We start from the raw sequence: 6,342 nt of genomic DNA, 5'->3' as shown, positions 1-6,342 counted from the left end.
TAGTTCATTTCCCCGAGAATCTTACATGGTCATCTCGTCAAAATTGTGTTGGACCTTTTTCTTCTCAGGCATCCTAATGTCTGAGGTATCCTGACACCAATCAGATCTGAACCTCGGTCATATATGATGGTTGGAACATTTTTCAAGAGTCATAACATTGGTCCTTATATGACTCGGTAAGGTGATGTCATGCCTAGCACACCTCACCAGAGTACCTAATGTTTTAGTTTCCTTTTTAGCAAGGATAACCATTCGTCCATGAGGAAATGAAATGACTTTCTTTATAAATTGTTCCTGGTGAATCCTTTGTATATCCAAAGTCCGACCTTTGATTGAAGACCATGTCAATGCTATCCCGAAGCATGTCTATGGTACTCCGATTTTCAATAAGAGCATTTGAAGCAAAATGCTAAATTCTCTTTATCAGTTATCCAAACACTGTTGTATGTGTAATGTCATGAAATTTCTTCCCCCCTTTCCTAAGGGGGTTTCTACGTTATATCCTATCATGGATTCATGCTCTGCTTGTCCTTGGGAAGGATATACCCTTGAAATATGTGTTTAAACACATTCTCCTTTCCATTGTTCTGTTTAATATGATTATCACCTTTTCCTTTCCATTGTTTTGTTTAACCTTTCTGGTGATCTATATGATCTAAGACGTAATATTCTTCTGCTTATGAAAACACCTTGGTGTACAACCGTGTCAGTAAGACCCTGTTACTTTTGTTGATGACATTCCGGTAACCACCGATGGACGAGAACTTTGCCTACTGGTCCGCCTCGTTCAACAAGCAGAAAAATGGTTCTCTTCGTCCCTCGCCCTTGGTACCGACGTTGTTGCCGACATAATCGATAGGCTATCCTATGACATGCCTTGCTATCATGACCATGCAAGATATCACCGCTCCTACTTTTAACCCACATGGTGGGCCCATAACCCACAGTTCCACAGGATCGAAACCTGACTCTCCTATGCACCATGTTGTCAAAGTTATTCCTCACGCTTGACTTTGTATGTAATTCACGAGCCACCTGCCTACTCATCTATTCTGGTATCAGACGCAATACTTATTCACGTTGCCCTGAAACCCTTTCACCTTCTGACTAGGCATTGAACGATTGCCTGGCTTCTTGAAACTTCTATTGTACCTTTGAACTTTACTCTCGATGTGTTTTAACTGTTCAGCTCGAGAGGTACTCATATGCTCATTCATGGGATAATCCAAGATTATTACCCTTATAGCATTCTGTCGTTGCCGATCTGCCCCGTTACCTATTCGTAAGTACGAAGGAACCCCCAAGAAAGGATGACGACTTCATAATGATGACCTGAAGCAGTGGAATGAAGACATCAATGTAATGGATCGATCTCTTCGAGAAGAGCAACCAAGATTGAGAAGATCCATTAGCATTTCGTAACCAGATCTTTCCTCCTTACTCTACCTCTTAAATCTCGGGACGAGATTGCTTGTAGTGGAGGAGAATTGTGACGCCCGGATAATTAAGCTACAGTAATTCTCTGCTGATGATGCCACGTCATCACTGTTAGTGTTGTTAAACTCGCGTTGGTTCGTATCCGGTCCGAATTTAAATTTAAAATAAGTCAAAAATAAAAGTTTTTTTATGTCAAAACCAAAATGTGCAAGCTGTGGAAAATAATTCATAAATATTATTGGAGAAGAAACCAAATTCTTATAAATATGTTTAGGTGCTCAAAAATAAATAAAACAATGGCTTAAAAAATTATTCAAATGCCTTTTGTAATTTCTAAAATGTTAAACTATTTTATTTTTGGGTGAAACTTTTTGTGGCATTGGTATAATTAGGAATAATAGTTTAGGAACAAATTCTATATTTTATAGAACTCTAATAATATAGAAGTTGAGAGAAAACAGAGCAGAAAATAAACAATAAAAAAACCCAAACAACAAAAGAAAACAAATCCCCCCCTCACTGGGCCTCGGCCCAGCTGGACCGCCAGGCTGGCCCAGGTGCACGCTCCCTCCCCATCTCCCCTGTTCACGCGATCGTGGACACCGGCGATGGCCGCCACGATAGAGGGCGTCGCCGTGGCGCTCATCCGCCACCGCTCCGGCGCCTACTTAACCGGTGCCCCCCCCTCTCCACGCGAACCCTAATCCCCACTCCCCCCCCTTGCGCCCCCAACCCCTCGAGCTCGAGCTCGAGCCCGCCCCGTGGACCCCCGGAGCCGCGTCGCTGTTGGTCCTCGCCTTCCCGTCGCTTCGTCGTCCCCTACGTCCACTACGACCACCGACTGGTGTTGGGTGTCGTTACATTGACGTCGTCGACACGTCTTCCTCCACCACGGACACCGCACACTCATCGTCGATTCGCTTCACCACGGGTCCCTCCGGCATCACCGAGCAGCTCCTCGTCAACGATGTGAGCAGGCGCCCGAAACCCCTCTGTTTCACCATCTAATCCGTGCCCGTTGCCTAGCTAGATGTCGCGTCCGAAGCTCACCATCGTAGTTCATGTCGCCACCGTGGCCACTGCTCGTGAAGCTCACGACGAGCTCCGCTTCGTGTTCCTGGAGTTCTCAGGAACCCGTAGCACCCAACCCCGTTGCTTCCCGTGTCCTACATCGCCGCTTGAGTTCTCCATGGCCGCCATCGAAGCATCGCGTCCGCGCTCGTGTAACCACCGCGGCCTGTCCGTGCCCACCTGCGCTGCTGCCGCTAGTTGCTTCTGCTACTCATGGTTGCTGCTCTCGCCGCCATTCTCTGCCACTTGTGTTCGCCCGCAACTCTACTGCTGTCGCCGGCGCTCCCTGCGCGCGCCCGCCGGAGCACCCCGGCCGCGCCCGCGCATACGCGCGCCCGTCCGCCTCGCGCACGGCTTTGCCTCCCCTGCTGCAGCGCCCCAGCCCGCTTGCTCCCACCGCTACTTGCTGTATTGATGCTTGTACTGTAGTCTGTAGGTGCTGCTAGCTAGCTTTGCAAATCCTACACTAACTAACCCTTTTGACAGCCCCTAAACATAGACTAAACAATTGTTAACAGGGTTAAGAAAAATATGAGTAGAAAGTATACTTGAAAAACTTTATTTTATCCCACTGGACCAAATCCTTTCGATGCATGGATTAAATCCTACAAAAATCACAAAATGCCATCTTCTCTTACACCTAGCATTATGTGTGTATACAGCCACCACTGCCGGGCCCGTACAAATTAGCTTAGGGGATAATTTCTAGTTAGTTTAATTGCTAGCCAATGACAAGAGGGTCCCCTGTTTAGATTAGATAAATCTACTTAGGAATTTAATAAAACTGATTAATTTTTAGTTAATTTCGCTGACATGTGGCCCTGCTGTAAATTAAAATGATAGATTAAATTAAAAGTGCCTAAGTCTATGACAGCCGGGACCCACCTTTACTATTCACCTTTTGACCGGTCAACTGTTGACAGGGTCAACTCTACTGACTGGACCCTCCCTGGCCCACTGTCAGCCTCTGTGTACACTCTGTGTACACAGAGCTGGCTACACGTAGCAATTTGTTATTTAATTTCAAATTAAAACAATTTTAGAATATGGTTTAAATCTTTGAAAAACCATAGAAAATAATCTGTAACTCGGATGAAAAAACTTTGTACATGAAAGTTGCTTAGAACGACAAGATGAATCCGGATACACAACTCGTTCATCCGCCACGCATCCCTAGCATAGAAAACACGCAACTTTCCCCCTCCGATTCATCTGTCCGAAAATGCGAAACACTGGGGATCTTTTCCCGGATGTTTCTCCCCTTTGTCGGTGTCACTTAGTACCGCGTTAGGTCACCTCTAGCACCGTGTATTGTCTTGTTTTGCTTTGTGATACCTTGATTGCTCTATTATTTATTGTATTCCCCCTCCGTTACTTCTTTCCGGTAGACCCCGAGACTGCTGGCGACCCCAGTTCGACTACGGTGTTGACGACCCCTCTCTCTTGCCAGAGTAACCAGGCAAGCCCCCCCCCCCCTTTGATCACCAGATATCGCCTATTCTTCTCTCTACTGCTTGCATTAGAGTAGTGTAGCATGTTACTGCTTTTCGTTATCCTATCCTGATGCATAGCCTGTCCTTGCTACTACTGTTGTTACCTTTACCTGCAATCCTAAATGCTTAGTATAGGATGCTAGTGTTCCATCAGTGGCCCTACACTCTTGTCCGTCTGCCATGCTATACTACTGGGCTATGATCACTTCGGGAGGTGATCACGGGCATATGATATATACTTATACTATTACATTACTTATGATACTGTTCGGAGATTGGGGGTGAAGGGGCAGGTGGCTCCATCCAGGTAGTGATGGGCCTGAGTTCCCGACGGCCCCCGACAGTTACTTTGAGGCGGAGTGACAGGGCAGGTTGAGACCACCTAGGAGAGTGGTGGGCCTGCCCTGGTTGGCGTTCGCGGATACTTAACACGCTTAACGAGATCTTGGTATTTGATCTGAGTCCGGCTACTGGCCTATACGCACTAACCATCTACGCGGGGACAGTTATGGGCACTCAACGTCGTGGTATCAGCCGAAGCCTTCGTGAGGTCAGCAACTGAGCGGCGCGCGCCGGGTTGGAGCACGTAACACAACTTCCTTTGTAATGGAGGTTGCTAGGTCTGCTCACCAGCCGCGTTCGCAACGTGCAGGTGTGCAAAGGACGATGGGCCCAGACCCCTGCGCCATAGGATTTAGACCGGCGTGCTGACCTCTCTGTTGTGCCTAGGTAGGGCTGCGACGTGTTGATCTTTCGAGGTCGGGCATGACCCAGGAAAGTGTGTCCGGCCAAATGGGATCGAGCGTGTTGGGTTATGTGGTGCACCCCTGTAGGGAAGTTAATCTATTCGAATAGCCGTGATCTTAGGTAACAGGATGACTTGGAGTTGCACCTTGACCTTATGACAACTAGAACCGGATACTTAATAAAACACACCCTTCCAAGTGCCAGATACAACCGGTGATCGCTCTCTCACAGGGCAACGAGGGGAGGATCATCGGTTAGGTTTATGCTATGCGATGCTACTTGGAGGACTTCAGTCTACCCCCTCCTACATGCTGCAAGACGGAGGCTGCCAGAAGCGTAGACTTCGACAGGATTAGTTATCCCCCTCTTATTCTGGCATTCTGCAGTTCAGTCCACTGATATGGCCCTTTACACATATACCCATGCATATGTAGTATAGATCCTTGCTTGCGAGTACTTTGGATGAGTACTCATGGTTGCTTTTCTCCCCCTTTTTTCCCCTTCCTATACTCGATTGCTGCGACCAGACGATGGAGCCTAGGAGCCAGACGCCACTATCGATGACGACTACTACTACTCGGGAGGTGCCTACTACTACGTGCAGCCCGCTGACGACGACCAGGAGTAGTTTAGGAGGATCCCAGGCAGGAGGCCTGCGCCTCTTTCGATCCGTATCCCAGTTTGTGCTAGCCTTCTTAAGGCAAACTTGTTTAACTTATGTCTGTACTCAGATATTGTTGCTTCCGCTGACTCGTCTATGATCGAGCTCTTGTATTCGAGCCTTCGGGGCCCCTGGCTTGTAATATGATGCTTGTATGACTTATTTTATTTGTAGAGTTGTGTTGTGATATCTTTCCGTGAGTCCTTGATCTTGATCGTACATGTTTGCGTGTATGATTAGTGTACGGTCAAATCGGGGGCGTCTCATAGCCACAAGCATAACAAGCATCAATTTCATCAAAAAGGGATATTTCAAAAGAATCAACGGGATCATAGCAATTATCATAGCATTCATCCTTCGGTAAGAATGAAGGGGCATTAAATAATGTATGAGTTGAAAAGTTACTCTCATTAGAAGGTGGGCATGGGTAGCTAATCCGTTCTTCCTCCGTTTGTTCTTCGCTCTCCTCCTCATCTTTTTCATCCAATGAGCACGCAGTTTCATCAATTTCTTCTTCCATAAACTCCTGCAAAATATTAGTCTCTTCTTGGACAGCAGAGTTATTCTCAATAAGTGCATCAATATCGTAATTGTATTTATAATTATCATAGCAATATTTAAGGATAGCAAGATTTTTAGGTCTATAAACTGAATCATCAAAATCTTCAAACTTTTCAAACAAAGATTCAATTTCATGTGAGCCCTTAAAAGCAACAAATTCTTCTATTCGTTCCACGTCATAGGTATCATATATACCATTAGCACAAGAAGCCAAGGTTTCATTATCGTTAAATTCACATGGAAAGGGAAGATGTGGAGCATTCATCCTAGAGCAACAAGTATAATCATATCTCTGGCATAAATTCCAAGCATACCAATGCAACATATGAATTTGATCGCATAACAATTTCCCTTTATGAGTCAAGCGATAAT

At 46.1% G+C, this 6,342-nt stretch overlaps 1 long non-coding RNA gene across 1 annotated transcript; it reads left to right on the top strand.

Moving 5' to 3' along the window:
• The first annotated feature begins 2,155 nt into the window (after window positions 1-2,155).
• LOC147975780 (uncharacterized) lies at window positions 2,156-5,600 on the top strand. The gene is made up of 3 exons (XR_015601073.1): window positions 2,156-2,406; window positions 3,897-3,967; window positions 5,276-5,600. It is a non-coding gene; the product is annotated as an uncharacterized LOC147975780 (long non-coding RNA).
• The last annotated feature ends 742 nt before the right edge of the window (window positions 5,601-6,342 follow it).

This window comes from Triticum urartu, chromosome 4A, assembly GCF_056163025.1.
Source record: "Triticum urartu cultivar PI428250 chromosome 4A, HENAU_Tu73, whole genome shotgun sequence".
NCBI lineage: Eukaryota > Viridiplantae > Streptophyta > Magnoliopsida > Poales > Poaceae > Triticum > Triticum urartu.
The sequence above is the reverse complement of the archived record's forward strand: the minus strand, read 5'-3'. Positions and strand labels throughout refer to the sequence as shown.